This window comes from Salmo salar, chromosome ssa17, assembly GCF_905237065.1.
Source record: "Salmo salar chromosome ssa17, Ssal_v3.1, whole genome shotgun sequence".
Lineage (NCBI taxonomy): Eukaryota > Metazoa > Chordata > Actinopteri > Salmoniformes > Salmonidae > Salmo > Salmo salar.
In genome coordinates this window covers 20,647,104-20,661,652 of record NC_059458.1, presented here as the reverse complement: position 1 = coordinate 20,661,652, position 14,549 = coordinate 20,647,104, and the positions used below count along the sequence as shown (strand labels likewise).

The window sequence follows — 14,549 nt, the reverse complement described above, 5'->3', positions numbered from 1 at the left end:
AGTAAGACCCACAATCCATGTCTTAGGAGGCCAGTGTCTCAGGCCACTGGTGTACTGCGAAATCCTTTTCACCTATACGAACTGATAGAAGCAGTAAAAAAAAGGTGTAACGGAAGGCACTTACACATGCCCATGCTATAGCGAGAAAAAAAAATGTGTTCACACATCATTGCTAGAAATAAACTGTTTAGCAGACGATGGTTTCGATCCATCAAGCTCTGGGTTATGGGCCCAGCACGCTTCCGCTGCGCCACTCTGCTTTCAACCACTCCAGAAAAGAGTATGACCCACAATCCATGGCTTAGGAGGCCAGTGTCATAGGCCACTGGGGTACTGTGAAATCCTTTTCACCTATACGAACTGATAGAAGCAGTAAAAAAAATGTGTAACGGAAGGCACTTACACATGCCCATGATATAGAGAAAAAAATTAATTGTTCGAACTTCATTGCTAAAAATAAGCTGTTTAGCAGAGGATGGTTTCGATCCATCGACCTCTGGGTTATGGGCCCAGCACGCTTCCGCTGCGCCACTCTGCTTTTAGACTTTGCAGAAAAGAGTAGGAATCACAATCCATGGCTTAGGAGGCCAGTGTCTCAGGCCACTGGTGTACTGCGAAATCCTTTTCACCTATACGAACTGATAGAAGCAGTAAAAAAAGGTGTAACGGAAGGCACTTACACATGCCCATGATATAGAGAAAAAATTAATTGTTCGAACTTCATTGCTAAAAATAAGCTGTTTAGCAGAGGATGGTTTCGATCCATCGACCTCTGGGCCCATCACGCTTCCGCTGCGCCACTCTGCTTTCAACCACTCCAGAAAAGAGTAAGACCCACAATCCATGGCTTAGGAGGCCAGTGTCTTGAGGCCACTGGGGTACTGTGAAATCCTTTTCACCTATACGAACTGATAGAAGCAGTAAAAAAATGTGTAACGGAAGGCACTTACACATGCCCATGATATAGAGAAAAAAATGTATTGTTCGCACTTCATTGCTAAAAATAAACTGTTTAGCAGAGGATGGTTTCGATCCATCGACCTCTGGGTTATGGGCCCAGCACGCTTCCGCTGCGCCACTCTGCTTTTAGACTATACAGAAAAGAGTAGGAATCACAATCCATGTCTTAGGAGGCCAGTGTCTCAGGCCACTGGTGTACTGCGAAATCCTTTTCACCTATACGAACTGATAGAAGCAGTAAAAAAAGGTGTAACGGAAGGCACTTACACATGCCCATGATATAGAGAAAAAAATTATTGTTCGCACTTCATTGCTAAAAATAAACTGTTTAGCAGAGGATGGTTTCAATCCATCGACCTCTGGGTTATGGGCCCAGCACGCTTCCGCTGCGCCACTCTGCTTTCAAACACCCCAGATGGGACTTGAACCCACAATCACTGGCTTAGGAGGCCAGTGCCTTATCCATTAGGCCACTGGGGCACTGTAGTTCATTTACGACCAGTACAAACTCATTGAAGCAGTAAAAAAAATGTGTAACAGAAGGCACTGACAAATGACCATGATATAGCAGATTTCTTTTCTTCGCACTTCAATGCTAAAAACAAACTGTTTAGCAGAGGATGGTTTCGATCCATCGACCTCTGGGCCCAGCACGCTTCCGCTGCGCCACTCTGCTTTCAACCACTCCGTGAAAAGAGTAGGAATCACAATCCATGGCTTAGGAGGCCAGTGTCTCTGGCCACTGGTGTACTGTGAAATCTTTTTCACCTATACGAACTGATAGAAGCAGTAAAAAAAATGTGTAACGGAAGGCACTGACACATGCCCATGCTATAGCGAGAAAAAAAATGTGTTCACACATCATTGCTAGAAATAAACTGTTTAGCAGAGGATGGTTTCGATCCATCGACCTCTGGGTTATGGGCCCAGCACGCTTCCGCTGCGCCACTCTGCTTTCAACCACTGCAGAAAAGAGTAAGACCCACAATCCATGGCTTAGGAGGCCAGTGTCTTAGGCCACTGGGGTACTGTGAAATCCTTTTCACCTATACGAACTGATAGAAGCAGTAAAAAAAAGGTGTAACGGAAGGCACTTACACATGCCCATGATATAGAGAAAAAAATTAATTGTTCGAACTTCATTGCTAAAAATAAGCTGTTTAGCAGAGGATGGTTTCGATCCATTGACCTCTGGGTTATGGGCCCAGCACGCTTCGGCTGCGCCACTCTGCTTTCGACCACTCCAGAAAAGAGTAAGACCCACAATCCATGGCTTAGGAGGCCAGTGTCTTAGGCCACTGGGGTACTGTGAAATCCTTTTCACCTATACGAACTGATAGAAGCAGTAAAAAAAATGTGTAACGGAAGGCACATACACATGCCCATGATATAGAGAAAAAAATGTATTGTTCGCACTTCATTGCTAAAAATAAACTGTTCAGCAGAGGATGGTTTCGATCCATCGACCTCTGGATTATGGGCCCAGCACGCTTCCGCTGCGCCAATCTGCTTTTAGACTATGCAGAAAAGAGTAGGAATCACAATCCATGGCTTAGGAGGCCAGTGTCTTAGGCCACTGGGGTACTGTGAAATCCTTTTCACCTATACGAACTGATAGAAGCAGTAAAAAAAATGTGTAACGGAAGGCACATACACATGCCCATGATATAGAGAAAAAAATGTATTGTTCGCACTTCATTGCTAAAAATAAACTGTTCAGCAGAGGATGGTTTCGATCCATCGACCTCTGGATTATGGGCCCAGCACGCTTCCGCTGCGCCAATCTGCTTTTAGACTATGCAGAAAAGAGTAGGAATCACAATCCATGGCTTAGGAGGCCAGTGTCTTAGGCCACTGGGGTACTGTGAAATCCTTTTCACCTATACGAACTGATAGAAGCAGTAAAAAAAATGTGTAACGGAAGGCACTTACCCATGCCCATGATATAGAGAAAAAAATTTATTGTTCGAACTTCATTGCTAAAAATAAGCTGTTTAGCAGAGGATGGTTTCGATCCATCGACCTCTGGGCCCAGCACGCTTCCGCTGCGCCACTCTGCTTTCAACCACTCCAGAAAAGAGTAAGACCCACAATCCATGGCTTAGTATGCCAGTGTCTTAGGCCACTGGGGTACTGTGAAATCCTTTTCACCTATACGAACTGATAGAAGCAGTAAAAAAATGTGTAACGGAAGGCACTTACACATGCCCATGATATAGAGAAAAAAATGTATTGTTCGCACTTCATTGCTAAAAATAAACTGTTTAGCAGAGGATGGTTTCGGTCCATCGACCTCTGGGTTATGGGCCCAGCACGCTCCGCTGCGCCACTCTGCTTTTAGACTATCCAGAAAAGAGTAAGACCCACAATCCATGTCTTAGGAGGCCAGTGTCTCAGGCCACTGGTGTACTGCGAAATCCTTTTCACCTATACGAACTGATAGAAGCAGTAAAAAAGGTGTAACGGAAGGCACTTACACATGCCCATGCTATAGCGAGAAAAAAATGTGTTCACACATCATTGCTAGAAATAAACTGTTTAGCAGACGATGGTTTCGATCCATCAAGCTCTGGGTTATGGGCCCAGCACGCTTCCGCTGCGCCACTCTGCTTTCAACCACTCCAGAAAAGAGTATGACCCACAATCCATGGCTTAGGAGGCCAGTGTCATAGGCCACTGGGGTACTGTGAAATCCTTTTCACCTATACGAACTGATAGAAGCAGTAAAAAAAATGTGTAACGGAAGGCACTTACACATGCCCATGATATAGAGAAAAAAATTAATTGTTCGAACTTCATTGCTAAAAATAAGCTGTTTAGCAGAGGATGGTTTCGATCCATCGACCTCTGGGTTATGGGCCCAGCACGCTTCCGCTGCGCCACTCTGCTTTTAGACTTTGCAGAAAAGAGTAGGAATCACAATCCATGGCTTAGGAGGCCAGTGTCTCAGGCCACTGGTGTACTGCGAAATCCTTTTCACCTATACGAACTGATAGAAGCAGTAAAAAAAAGGTGTAACGGAAGGCACTTACACATGCCCATGATATAGAGAAAAAAATTTATTGTTCGAACTTCATTGCTAAAAATAAGCTGTTTAGCAGAGGATGGTTTCGATCCATCGACCTCTGGGCCCAGCACGCTTCCGCTGCGCCACTCTGCTTTCAACCACTCCAGAAAAGAGTAAGACCCACAATCCATGGCTTAGGAGGCCAGTGTCTTAGGCCACTGGGGTCCTGTGAAATCCTTTTCACCTATACGAACTGATAGAAGCAGTAAAAAAAATGTGTAACGGAAGGCACTTACACATGCCCATGATATAGAGAAAAAAATGTATTGTTCGCACTTCATTGCTAAAAATAAACTGTTTAGCAGAGGATGGTTTCAATCCATCGACCTCTGGGTTATGGGCCCAGCACGCTTCCGCTGCGCCACTCTGCTTTTAGACTATACAGAAAAGAGTAGGAATCACAATCCATGTCTTAGGAGGCCAGTGTCTCAGGCCACTGGTGTACTGCGAAATCCTTTTCACCTATACGAACTGATAGAAGCAGTAAAAAAAATGTGTAACGGAAGGCACTTACACATGCCCATGATATAGAGAAAAAAATTAATTGTTCGAACTTCATTGCTAAAAATAAGCTGTTTAGCAGAGGATGGTTTCGATCCATCGACCTCTGGGTTATGGGCCCAGCACGCTTCCGCTGCGCCACTCTGCTTTTAGACTTTGCAGAAAAGAGTAGGAATCACAATCCATGGCTTAGGAGGCCAGTGTCTCAGGCCACTGGTGTACTGCGAAATCCTTTTCACCTATACGAACTGATAGAAGCAGTAAAAAAAAGGTGTAACGGAAGGCACTTACACATGCCCATGATATAGAGAAAAAAAATAATTGTTCGAACTTCATTGCTAAAAATAAGCTGTTTAGCAGAGGATGGTTTTGATCCATCGACCTCTGTGCCCAGCACGCTTCCGCTGCGCCACTCTGCTTTCAACCACTCCAGAAAAGAGTAAGACCCACAATCCAAGGCTTAGGAGGCCAGTGTCTTAGGCCACTGGGGTACTGTGAAATCCTTTTCACCTATACGAACTGATAGAAGCAGTAAAAAAAATGTGTAACGGAAGGCACTTACACATGCCCATGATATAGAGAAAAAAAATTATTGTTCGCACTTCATTGCTAAAAATAAACTGTTTGGAAGAGGATGGTTTCGATCCATCGACCTCTGGGTTATGGGCCCAGCACGCTTCCGCTGCGCCACTCTGCTTTCAAACACCGCAGATGGGACTTGAACCCACAATCACTGGCTTAGGAGGCCAGTGCCTTATCCATTAGGCCACTGGGGCACTGTAGTTCAGTTACGACCAGTACAAACTCATTGAAGCAGTAAAAAAAATGTGTAACAGAAGGCACTGACAAATGCCCATGATATAGCAGATTTTTTTTCTTTGCACTTCAATGCTAAAAACAAACTGTTTAGTAGAGGATGGTTTTGATTCATCGACCTCTGGGCCCAGCACGCTTCCGCTGCGCCACTCTGCTTTCAACCACTCCGTGAAAAGAGTAGGAATCACAATCCATGGCTTAGGAGGCCAGTGTCTCTGGCCACTGGTGTACTGTGAAATCTTTTTCACCTATACGAACAGATAGAAGCAGTAAAAAAATGTGTAACGGAAGGCACTGACACATGCCCATGCTATAGCGAGAAAAAACATGTGTTCACACATCATTGCTAGAAATAAACTGTTTAGCAGAGGATGGTTTCGATCCATCGACCTCTGGGTTATGGGCCCAGCACGCTTCCGCTGCGCCACTCTGCTTTCAACCACTCCAGAAAAGAGTAAGACCCACAATCCATGGCTTAGGAGGCCAGTGTCATAGGCCACTGGGGTACTGTGAAATCCTTTTCACCTATACGAACTGATAGAAGCAGTAAAAAAAATGTGTAACGGAAGGCACTTACACATGCCCATGATATAGAGAAAAAAATTAATTGTTCGAACTTCATTGCTAAAAATAAGCTGTTTAGCAGAGGATGGTTTCGATCCATCGACCTCTGGGTTATGGGCCCAGCACGCTTCCGCTGCGCCACTCTGCTTTTAGACTATGCAGAAAAGAGTAGGAATCACAATCCATGGCTTAGGAGGCCAGTGTCTCAGGCCACTGGTGTACTGCGAAATCCTTTTCACCTATACGAACTGATAGAAGCAGTAAAAAAAGGTGTAACGGAAGGCACTTACACATGCCCATGATATAGAGAAAAAAATTAATTGTTCGCACTTCATTGCTAAAAATAAGCTGTTTAGCAGAGGATGGTTTCGATCCATCGACCTCTGGGTTATGGGCCCAGCACGCTTCCGCTGCGCCACTCTGCTTTCAACCACTCCAGAAAAGAGTAAGACCCACAATCCATGGCTTAGCAGGCCAGTGTCTTAGGCCACTGGGGTACTGTGAAATCCTTTTCACCTATACGAACTGATAGAAGCAGTAAAAAAAATGTGTAACGGAAGGCACTTAGACATGCCCATGATATAGAGAAAAAAAATTATTGTTCGCACTTCATTGCTAAAAATAAGCTGTTTAGCAGAGGATGGTTTCGATCCATCGACCTCTGGGTTATGGGCCCAGCACGCTTCCGCTGCGCCACTCTGCTTTCAACCACTGCAGAAAAGAGTAAGACCCACAATCCATGGCTTAGGAGGCCAGTGTCTTAGGCCACTGGGGTACTGTGAAATCCTTTTGACCTATACGAACTGATAGAAGCAGTAAAAATAAGGTGTAACGGACGGCACTTACACATGCCCATGATATAGAGAAAAAAAAATATTGTTCGCACTTCATTGCTAAAAATAAACTGTTTAGCAGAGGATGGTTTCGATCCATCGACCTCTGGGTTATTGGCCCAGCACGCTTCCGCTGCGCCACTCTGCTTTCAACCACTCCAGAAAAGAGTAAGACCCACAATCCATGGCTTAGGAGGCCAGTGTCTTAGGCCACTGGGGTACTGTGAAATCCTTTTCACCTATACGAACTGATAGAAGCAGTAAAAAAAGGTGTAACGGAAGGCACTTACACATGCCCATGATATAGAGAAAAAAATGTATTGTTCGCACTTCATTGCTAAAAATAAGCTGTTTAGCAGAGGATGGTTTCGATCCATCGACCTCTGGGTTATGGGCCCAGCACGCTTCCGCTGCACCACTCTGCTTTCAACCACTCCAGAAAAGAGTAAGACCCACAATCCATGGCTTAGGAGGCCAGTGTCTTAGGCCACTGGGGTACTGTGAAATCTTTTTCACCTATACGAACAGATAGAAGCAGTAAAAAAAATGTGTAACGGAAGGCACTGACACATGCCCATGCTATAGCGAGAAAAAAAAATGTGTTCACACATCATTGCTAGAAATAAACTGTTTAGCAGAGGATGGATTCGATCCATCGACCTCTGGGTTATGGGCCCAGCACGCTTCCGCTGCTCCACTCTGATTTCAACCACTCCAGAAAAGAGTAAGACCCACAATCCATGTCTTAGGAGGCCAGTGTCTTAGGCCACTGGGGTACTGTGAAATCCTTTTCACCTATACGAACTGATAGAAGCAGTAAAAAAAAGGTGTAACGGAAGGCACTTACACATGCCCATGATATAGAGAAAAAAATTATTCTTCGCACTTCATTGCTAAAAATAAACTGTTTAGCAGAGGATGGTTTCGATCCATCGACCTCTGGGTTATGGGCCCAGCACGCTTCCGCTGCGCCACTCTGCTTTTAGACTATGCAGAAAAGAGTAGGAATCGCAATCCATGGCTTAGGAGGCCAGTGTCTCAGGCCTCTGGTGTACTGCGAAATCCTTTTCACCTATACGAACTGATAGACGCAGTAAAAAAAGGTGTAACGGTAGGCACTTACACATGCCCATGATATAGAGAAAATAATTAATTGTTCGCACTTCATTGCTAAAAATAAGCTGTTTAGCAGAGGATGGTTTCGATCCATCGACCTCTGGGCCCAGCACGCTTCCGCTGCGCCACTCTGCTTTCAACCACTACAGAAAAGTGTAAGACCCACAATCCATGGCTTAGGAGGCCAGTGTCTTAGGCCACTGGGGTACTGTGAAATCCTTTTCACCTATACGAACTGATAGAAGCAGTAAAAAAAATGTGTAACGGAAGGCACTTACACATGCCCATGATATAGAGAAAAAAATTAATTGTTCAAACTTCATTGCTAAAAATAAGCTGTTTAGCAGAGGATGGTTTCGATCCATCGACCTCTGGGTTATGGGCCCAGCACGCTTCCGCTGCGCCACCCTGCTTTCAAACACCGCAGATGGGACTTGAACCCACAATCACTGGCTTAGGAGGCCAGTGCCTTATCCATTAGGCCACTGGGGCACTGTAGTTCAGTTACGACCAGTACAAACTCATTGAAGCAGTAAAAAAAATGTGTAACAGAAGGCACTGACAAATGCCCATGATATAGCAGATTTTTTTTCTTTGCACTTCAATGCTAAAAACAAACTGTTTAGCAGAGGATGGTTTTGATCCATCGACCTCTGGGCCCAGCACGCTTCCGCTGCGCCACTCTGCTTTCAACCACTCCGTGAAAAGAGTAGGAATCACAATCCATGGCTTAGGAGGCCAGTGTCTCTGGCCACTGGTGTACTGTGAAATCTTTTTCACCTATACGAACAGATAGAAGCAGTAAAAAAAATGTGTAACGGAAGGCACTGACACATGCCCATGCTATAGCGAGAAAAAAAAATGTGTTCACACATCATTGCTAGAAATAAACTGTTTAGCAGAGGATGGTTTCGATCCATCGACCTCTGGGTTATGGGCCCAGCACGCTTCCGCTGCGCCACTCTGCTTTCAACCACTCCAGAAAAGAGTAAGACCCACAATCCATGGCTTAGGAGGCCAGTGTCATAGGCCACTGGGGTACTGTGAAATCCTTTTCACCTATACGAACTGATAGAAGCAGTAAAAAAAATGTGTAACGGAAGGCACTTACACATGCCCATGATATAGAGAAAAAAATTAATTGTTCGAACTTCATTGCTAAAAATAAGCTGTTTAGCAGAGGATGGTTTCGATCCATCGACCTCTGGGTTATGGGCCCAGCACGCTTCCGCTGCGCCACTCTGCTTTTAGACTATGCAGAAAAGAGTAGGAATCACAATCCATGGCTTAGGAGGCCAGTGTCTCAGGCCACTGGTGTACTGCGAAATCCTTTTCACCTATACGAACTGATAGAAGCAGTAAAAAAAGGTGTAACGGAAGGCACTTACACATGCCCATGATATAGAGAAAAAAATTAATTGTTCGCACTTCATTGCTAAAAATAAGCTGTTTAGCAGAGGATGGTTTCGATCCATCGACCTCTGGGTTATGGGCCCAGCACGCTTCCGCTGCGCCACTCTGCTTTCAACCACTCCAGAAAAGAGTAAGACCCACAATCCATGGCTTAGCAGGCCAGTGTCTTAGGCCACTGGGGTACTGTGAAATCCTTTTCACCTATACGAACTGATAGAAGCAGTAAAAAAATGTGTAACGGAAGGCACTTACACATGCCCATGATATAGAGAAAAAAATTATTGTTCGCACTTCATTGCTAAAAATAAACTGTTTAGCAGAGGATGGTTTCGATCCATCGACCTCTGGGTTATGGGCCCAGCACGCTTCCGCTGCGCCACTCTGCTTTCAACCACTGCAGAAAAGAGTAAGACCCACAATCCATGGCTTAGGAGGCCAGTGTCTTAGGCCACTGGGGTACTGTGAAATCCTTTTGACCTATACGAACTGATAGAAGCAGTAAAAATAAGGTGTAACGGACGGCACTTACACATGCCCATGATATAGAGAAAAAAATATTGTTCGCACTTCATTGCTAAAAATAAACTGTTTAGCAGAGGATGGTTTCGATCCATCGACCTCTGGGTTATTGGCCCAGCACGCTTCTGCTGCGCCACTCTGCTTTCAACCACTCCAGAAAAGAGTAAGACCCACAATCCATGGCTTAGGAGGCCAGTGTCTTAGGCCACTGGGGTACTGTGAAATCCTTTTCACCTATACGAACTGATAGAAGCAGTAAAAAAAATGTGTAACGGAAGGCACTTACACATGCCCATGATATAGAGAAAAAAATGTATTGTTCGCACTTCATTGCTAAAAATAAGCTGTTTAGCAGAGGATGGTTTCGATCCATCGACCTCTGGGTTATGGGCCCAGCACGCTTCCGCTGCGCCACTCTGCTTTCAACCACTCCAGAAAAGAGTAAGACCCACAATCCATGGCTTAGGAGGCCAGTGTCTTAGGCCACTGGGGTACTGTGAAATCCTTTTCACCTATACGAACTGATAGAAGCAGTAAAAAAAATGTGTAACGGAAGGCACTTACACATGCCCATCATATAGAGAAAAAAAATGGTTCTTCGCACTTCATTGCTAAAAATAAACTGTTTAGCAGAGGATGGTTTCGATCCATCGACCTCTGGGTTATGGGCCCAGCACGCTTCCGCTGCGCCACTCTGCTTTCAACCACTCCGTGAAAAGAGTAGGAATCACAATCCATGGCTTAGGAGGCCAGTGTCTCTGGCCACTGGTGTACTGTGAAATCTTTTTCACCTATACGAACAGATAGAAGCAGTAAAAAAAATGTGTAACGGAAGGCACTGACACATGCCCATGCTATAGCGAGAAAAAAACATGTGTTCACACATCATTGCTAGAAATAAACTGTTTAGCAGAGGATGGTTTCGATCCATCGACCTCTGGGTTATGGGCCCAGCACGCTTCCGCTGCGCCACTCTGCTTTCAACCACTCCAGAAAAGAGTAAGACCCACAATCCATGGCTTAGGAGGCCAGTGTCTTAGGCCACTGGGGTACTGTGAAATCCTTTTCACCTATACGAACTGATAGAAGCAGTAAAAAAAATGGTGTAACGGAAGGCACTTACACATGCCCATGATATAGAGAAAAAAATTAATTGTTCGCACTTCATTGCTAAAAATAAGCTGTTTAGCAGAGGATGGTTTCGATCCATCGACCTCTGGGTTATGGGCCCAGCACGCTTCCGCTGCGCCACTCTGCTTTTAGACTATGCAGAAAAGAGTAGGAATCACAATCCATGGCTTAGGAGGCCAGTGTCTCAGGCCACTGGTGTACTGCGAAATCCTTTTCACCTATACGAACTGATAGAAGCAGTAAAAAAAGGTGTAACGGAAGGCACTTACACATGCCCATGATATAGAGAAAAAAATTAATTGTTCGCACTTCATTGCTAAAAATAAGCTGTTTAGCAGAGGATGGTTTCGATCCATCGATCTCTGGGTTATGGGCCCAGCACGCTTCCGCTGCGCCACTCTGCTTTCAACCACTCCAGAAAAGAGTAAGACCCACAATCCATGGCTTAGCAGGCCAGTGTCTTAGGCCACTGGGGTACTGTGAAATCCTTTTCACCTATACGAACTGATAGAAGCAGTAAAAAAAATGTGTAACGGAAGGCACTTACACATGCCCATGATATAGAGAAAAAAATTATTGTTCGCACTTCATTGCTAAAAATAAACTGTTTAGCAGAGGATGGTTTCGATCCATCGACCTCTGGGTTATGGGCCCAGCACGCTTCCGCTGCGCCACTCTGCTTTCAACCACTGCAGAAAAGAGTAAGACCCACAATCCATGGCTTAGGAGGCCAGTGTCTTAGGCCACTGGGGTACTGTGAAATCCTTTTCACCTATACGAACTGATAGAAGCAGTAAAAATAAGGTGTAACGGACGGCACTTACACATGCCCATGATATAGAGAAAAAAAATATTGTTCGCACTTCATTGCTAAAAATAAACTGTTTAGCAGAGGATGGTTTCGATCCATCGACGTCTGGGTTATTGGCCCAGCACGCTTCTGCTGCGCCACTCTGCTTTCAACCACTCCAGAAAAGAGTAAGACCCACAATCCATGGCTTAGGAGGCCAGTGTCATAGGCCACTGGGGTACTGTGAAATCCTTTTCACCTATACGAACTGATAGAAGCAGTAAAAAAAATGTGTAACGGAAGGCACTTACACATGCCCATGATATAGAGAAAAAAATGTATTGTTCGCACTTCATTGCTAAAAATAAGCTGTTTAGCAGAGGATGGTTTCGATCCATCGACCTCTGGGTTATGGGCCCAGCACGCTTCCGCTGCGCCACTCTGCTTTCAACCACTCCAGAAAAGAGTAAGACCCACAATCCATGGCTTAGGAGGCCAGTGTCTTAGGCCACTGGGGTACTGTGAAATCCTTTTCACCTATACGAACTGATAGAAGCAGTAAAAAAAATGTGTAACGGAAGGCACTTACACATGCCCATCATATAGAGAAAAAAAATGGTTCTTCGCACTTCATTGCTAAAAATAAACTGTTTAGCAGAGGATGGTTTCGATCCATCGACCTCTGGGTTATGGGCCCAGCACGCTTCCGCTGCACCACTCTGCTTTCAACCACTCCGTGAAAAGAGTAGGAATCACAATCCATGGCTTAGGAGGCCAGTGTCTCTGGCCACTGGTGTACTGTGAAATCTTTTTCACCTATACGAACAGATAGAAGCAGTAAAAAAAATGTGTAACGGAAGGCACTGACACATGCCCATGCTATAGCGAGAAAAAAAATGTGTTCGCACTTCATTGCTAGAAATAAACTGTTTAGCAGAGGATGGCTTCGATCCATCGACATCTGGGTTATGGGCCCAGCACGCTTCCGCTGCGCCACTCTGCTTTTAGACTATGCAGAAAAGAGTAGGAATCACAATCCATGGCTTAGGAGGCCAGTGTCTCAGGCCACTGGTGTACTGCGAAATCCTTTTCACCTATACGAACTGATAGAAGCAGTAAAAAAAGGTGTAACGGAAGGCACTTACACATGCCCATGATATAGAGAAAAAAATTAATTGTTCGCACTTCATTGCTAAAAATATGCTGTTTAGCAGAGGATGGTTTCGATCCATCGACCTCTGGGTTATGGGCCGAGCACGCTTCCGCTGCGCCACTCTGCTTTCAACCACTCCAGAAAAGAGTAAGACCCACAATCCATGGCTTAGGAGGCCAGTGTCTTAGGCCACTGGGGTACTGTGAAATCCTTTTCACCTATACGAACTGATAGAAGCAGTAAAAAAAATGTGTAACGGAAGGCACTTACACATGCCCATGATATAGAGAAAAAATGTATTGTTCGCACTTCATTGCTAAAAAAAATCTGTTTAGCAGAGGATGGTTTCGATCCATCGACCTCTGGGTTATGGGCCCAGCACGCTTCCGCTGCGCCACTCTGCTTTCAACCACTCCAGAAAAGAGTAAGACCCACAATCCATGGCTTAGGAGGCCAGTGTCTTAGGCCACTGGGGTACTGTGAAATCCTTTTCACCTATACGAACTGATAGAAGCAGTAAAAAAAATGTGTAACGGAAGGCACTTACACATGCCCATGATATAGAGAAAAAAATTAATTGTTCGCACTTCATTGCTAAAAATAAGCTGTTTAGCAGAGGATGGTTTCGATCCATCGACCTCTGGGTTATGGGCCCAGCACGCTTCCGCTGCGCCACTCTGCTTTTAGACTATGCAGAAAAGAGTAGGAATCACAATCCATGGCTTAGGAGGCCAGTGTCTCAGGCCACTGGTGTACTGCGAAATCCTTTTCACCTATACGAACTGATAGAAGCAGTAAAAAAAGGTGTAACGGAAGGCACTTACACATGCCCATGATATAGAGAAAAAAATTAATTGTTCGCACTTCATTGCTAAAAATAAACTGTTTAGCAGAGGATGGTTTCGATCCATCGACCTCTGGGTTATGGGCCCAGCACGCTTCCGCTGCGCCACTCTGCTTTCAACCACTCCAGAAAAGAGTAAGACCCACAATCCATGGCTTAGCAGGCCAGTGTCTTAGGCCACTGGGGTACTGTGAAATCCTTTTCACCTATACGAACTGATAGAAGCAGTAAAAAAAATGTGTAACGGAAGGCACTTACACATGCCCATGATATAGAGAAAAAAATTATTGTTCGCACTTCATTGCTAAAAATAAACTGTTTAGCAGAGGATGGTTTCGATCCATCGACCTCTGGGTTATGGGCCCAGCACGCTTCCGCTGCGCCACTCTGCTTTCAACCACTGCAGAAAAGAGTAAGACCCACAATCCATGGCTTAGGAGGCCAGTGTCTTAGGCCACTGGGGTACTGTGAAATCCTTTTCACCTATACGAACTGATAGAAGCAGTAAAAAAAGGTGTAACGGAAGGCACTTACACATGCCCATGATATAGAGAAAAAAATATTGTTCGCACTTCATTGCTAAAAATAAACTGTTTAGCAGAGGATGGTTTCGATCCATCGACCTCTGGGTTATTGGCCCAGCACGCTTCCGCTGCGCCACTCTGCTTTCAACCACTCCAGAAAAGAGTAAGACCCACAATCCATGGCTTAGGAGGCCAGTGTCTTAGGCCACTGGGGTACTGTGAAATCCTTTTCACCTATACGAACTGATAGAAGCAGTAAAAAAATGTGTAACGGAAGGCACTTACACATGCCCATGATATAGAGAAAAAAATGTATTG

General features: G+C 44.9%; 5 non-coding genes across 5 annotated transcripts; all 5 read right to left on the bottom strand.

The window, feature by feature from the left end:
* Positions 1 to 1,367: 1,367 nt before the first annotated feature.
* On the bottom strand, positions 1,368 to 1,440 carry trnar-ccu (transfer RNA arginine (anticodon CCU)). Its single transcript has one exon. It is a non-coding gene; the product is annotated as a tRNA-Arg (tRNA).
* A 3,791-nt stretch (positions 1,441 to 5,231) lies between these two features.
* Positions 5,232 to 5,304, bottom strand: trnar-ccu (transfer RNA arginine (anticodon CCU)). The gene has a single exon. It is a non-coding gene; the product is annotated as a tRNA-Arg (tRNA).
* A 1,513-nt stretch (positions 5,305 to 6,817) lies between these two features.
* Positions 6,818 to 6,889, bottom strand: trnai-aau (transfer RNA isoleucine (anticodon AAU)). Its single transcript has one exon. It is a non-coding gene; the product is annotated as a tRNA-Ile (tRNA).
* A 1,387-nt stretch (positions 6,890 to 8,276) lies between these two features.
* On the bottom strand, positions 8,277 to 8,349 carry trnar-ccu (transfer RNA arginine (anticodon CCU)). The gene has a single exon. It is a non-coding gene; the product is annotated as a tRNA-Arg (tRNA).
* Positions 8,350 to 14,302: 5,953 nt separating this feature from the next.
* Positions 14,303 to 14,374, bottom strand: trnai-aau (transfer RNA isoleucine (anticodon AAU)). The gene has a single exon. It is a non-coding gene; the product is annotated as a tRNA-Ile (tRNA).
* Between the last annotated feature and the right edge of the window lie 175 nt (positions 14,375 to 14,549).